The 3583-nt window shown below is 41.9% G+C and overlaps 1 long non-coding RNA gene across 1 annotated transcript; it reads left to right on the plus strand.

The window, feature by feature from the left end:
* The first annotated feature begins 513 nt into the window (after nucleotides 1-513).
* On the plus strand, nucleotides 514-1602 carry LOC147894289 (uncharacterized). The gene is made up of 2 exons (XR_015542138.1): nucleotides 514-738; nucleotides 1388-1602. It is a non-coding gene; the product is annotated as an uncharacterized LOC147894289 (long non-coding RNA).
* The last annotated feature ends 1981 nt before the right edge of the window (nucleotides 1603-3583 follow it).

Here is a 3583-nt window from a genome sequence, read left to right on the forward strand (position 1 = left end):
ATCGAAGGAGTCCAGCTCCGAAACAGGGGCTTTGATGGCCATATCAGCATCGCAAAATACATTCCAGAAGACCAGGACAAAGTGTGGATGCAAAAGTGGCGCCGAAGATGAACGTCGACCAATACTATGCATGCAACCAAGGGAAAACCACTGCCCATCACCGCCGTAGACTTGGATACCAAAACTTGCCGAGACAAATGCATATGGAATACGAGGGAAATTCGGAGTTCTTTCCAACGCCACGGCCGAAGAGTGCAGGTTCAGAGGAAGCCCCAACATCTCGGAGAATAGCGTAGAAATAGCGAAGCAACAGGAATGAGGGCGGAGAGAAAAGGGGAACGGCCAGCAGCATGCACAGAACATGTCCTTGGACACGTGTCAAACTCCTAACGACACGTGTGCACCTCCTGCAAAGAAACTTGCCACGTCAATTTCCTTTTTGAAAGGAAGTGGCCTTTACTAAAGCCTTCCAGGAGAGAAGCAGCAGCAGTAGCAGCAGTTCACGAGACAGGAGAACATGGGAGGACGCAACCGTAAATACTCTTACAAGGGCTCCGGCACCAACGACCAGGGCAACCACTACTGCTCGCGCGACTATGGAGCCTCTGCGCCTAACCAGAACGCCTACCACTACTCCAACCAGGACGGCTCCTACTACTACTCCAACCCCGACGGCTCCACTTACCACAACTCCGGCAACGGCTCCTCCCGTTACACCCCTCCCCCTGCCTCCTCCAGGTTAGCCCTCCTTCCTCTGTTTTGCCCCCCTCCTCTCTTTTCTGTGTCCGTTACGTGTTTTATCATCGGCGAAGACAAAGGAGGCCGCATCTGGTCAGAGGGAGAGAGAGATCATGTTCTGTCGGCTCACCTCTCATCTTTGTCTTCCCCGTGCATGACCCCTGCGCAGGCATGCTTGGCAGGCTTGCCCCTCCGCCGCTTCTCCTTTTCTCATTATTGAATGCGTCTCCACTTGTCGACGAGTTAGGAGCAGACATGTTTGTTGGGTTCACCCCCACTTTCTAAATGACCTCTGATGTGTCCATGGATGCCCACATCTTGATATGCATGTATTGCCCACATGCTGACTACCTGCGTCCTGACGTGCATGACTTGTACATTGCTGTGTCCATGTCTAGGGTATTAACGAATCAAGCTTCCTTACAAGCCAAGCTTGATGTGGCTTCCTCGGAGCCCCTGCTACTGCTTATGATTCCTGAAACTTGTTTTTGTAGGTTCAACCTCTATTTAAGTCTAATTTTGTAGGAGCAAAACAACACAGTATTACATTCATGCTAGTCCCAGATTTGTTGGCTTTTTTGGGGCTGAGTATTGGATGTGTCAGTGCCTAACCATGAGTTGGTTCTAACTAGGTTATGTGTGGTTGTAGCTGAAAAGGCGTACCCTCGGAGAATGACAATCAGCGTGCATCCAACCTTTTGAAGTTTTTGATACTCTGGTAGAATGTAACTTGACTTTGTAAGATTGGATATGTTCTAGTCTTATGAACGTATATATATTGCGACATATTGTATGAATCTAGTCAGTGATATATGATGCAACGCTTTATTGTTTACGCTTTTCAGTGAGACTATGTTTATCTTATCATCCTTAGTGCTTCAGTCTTCTATTCTGCATTTTTTCAGTTCTAGCTTAGCCATGCTGATCCATTCTTCACCATAGTAAGATGCTCTTTAGTTGTCTGATTTCATGTTTTAGTGTCAAGATATGAATTGTGCATTGAATACTTGGAGGCAGTCTATGTGCACCCATTTCGATTGCCCCTGTCATATGTCTACGCAATTCTGCCTTGTTTTTTAGGCATTCTTATATTAGTGGAATTTTAAGGTTGTCGTATAATACAACAAAACCAAAACTGTATTGATGTGAAAGTAGGGATGTTGATGATGGTTGGATCTATTGTAGTGCATAGAGCTTCATTTTTGTGAAGATTTTTGTTTACATATACTATAGTTCAAAGGTGTGGCTGGTTGCTGGCCCCAATGGTAGCAAGTTCTCTACTTGTGCAAAGGACAAGGCTTGGCATTGAGCACGAGGGAGAATATGCTTCACTTGAAGCCTTAAGGGGAATAGTTCTCGGAGATTTGTTGTGTTGTTAATTGATTTGTGTGAAAGGGGGGGGGGGGGGTTGCAATCCATATTTCTCTTTACTTTTTCACAGCGGAATTTGAGATTGCATGAGAGAGCAAAAGTATTTGTGGGGGAGGTCAGCCTGTATTTTGGCTATTTCATCATATTGCATAGACCATTACTATCCATAAGGACAGTAGTGAAATAAGAAATTTAACCAAGAAGAGAAACAATATTCAAATAATAAAATAGAGAACAACATTGTGCAGACATTGGGTTAGAAATGGAAGTCTAGTTTACACGTGTGGTAATGTTATCTCTAGATTGAGCTTTACATATATGAAAGCAAGTTCGTAAAAGGCAAATACCTCGCATAGAAAGTTGTCTCTGCGTTAGCATCTGAATGTTAGTAGTGGCACACGCCATTGCTTGTGCGGATGTTTGTTGATTGTAGTGATTTTCTTGTGTATATGATAGTTTTGTTTGGGTACATGCTAATGTTGAGAAGGATAAGAATGTAACTAAGGGCATTTTGATGGTGTGGCACTTCTAAGATGACTTTTGCACTTTGCTTACATTGTGTATGTCATAGTGTAGCTTCAATTTTTCGTCGTCGTGGAAAGTAATGAGAGCTCTTATGGGAATATGTTCTGTATAGCACCATCTATCCTTTGGTTTTCTCGATTTACAAGGATAGCCTTGTAGGCTGGGGAATTCTTTTGATGAGTTGTTTTAGAGTGAGTTAGTGAGCTTTTATTGACAAAAAAATGTTTCATTATATTCTAATATAAATACTCTACTAAGAAAAGGAATGTGAACATTTTAGCACTCCCCAACAGTCTCAATATAAACACTCTACTAAGGAAAGGAATGCAAACATTCTAGCATTCCCCCAAAAGTAACAAGGTGCTTCAATGCACATTCATATATATATATATATATATATAGAGGCGGCTTCATATACGATATTGGAGGCAAATTTTACAAATTCCATGGTTGACGGAAAGGAATGCAAACATTTTAGCATTCCCCCAAAAGTAACAAGGTGCTTCAATGCACATTCATATATATATATATATATATATAGAGGAGGCTTCATATACGATATTGGAGGCAAATTTTGCAAATTCCATGATTGACGGAGGTAACTTGTGGAAAGTAAAGATCACTGAGAGATATAGACTTGTAAATTTGGACCAAAGCAAAGTTTATAAATATCCACTTATCCTAGCTTATATCACAATACTATTTCATAGTATGAGTTACATCAATGTGAGTCACTTTGAACAATGATTCACATACAACAAAAGTGAGCGTAGATAATGTAATTCATTATGCCAATATAAACTCTCTCCTAACTAAGAAAAGCAATGTGAACATTTTAGTACTCCCCAAGAACTCTCTCAAGATGCTTTGATGAACATTCATTGGAAACATATGTAGAGGAGGCTTCATGTATAGCTCCTGGAGGCAAGGTTTGCAAGTACCATGGTTG

Source organism: Dipteris shenzhenensis, chromosome 14, assembly GCF_047967505.1.
Source record: "Dipteris shenzhenensis isolate YYH24624 ecotype China chromosome 14, Dip_SZ_1.0, whole genome shotgun sequence".
Lineage (NCBI taxonomy): Eukaryota > Viridiplantae > Streptophyta > Polypodiopsida > Gleicheniales > Dipteridaceae > Dipteris > Dipteris shenzhenensis.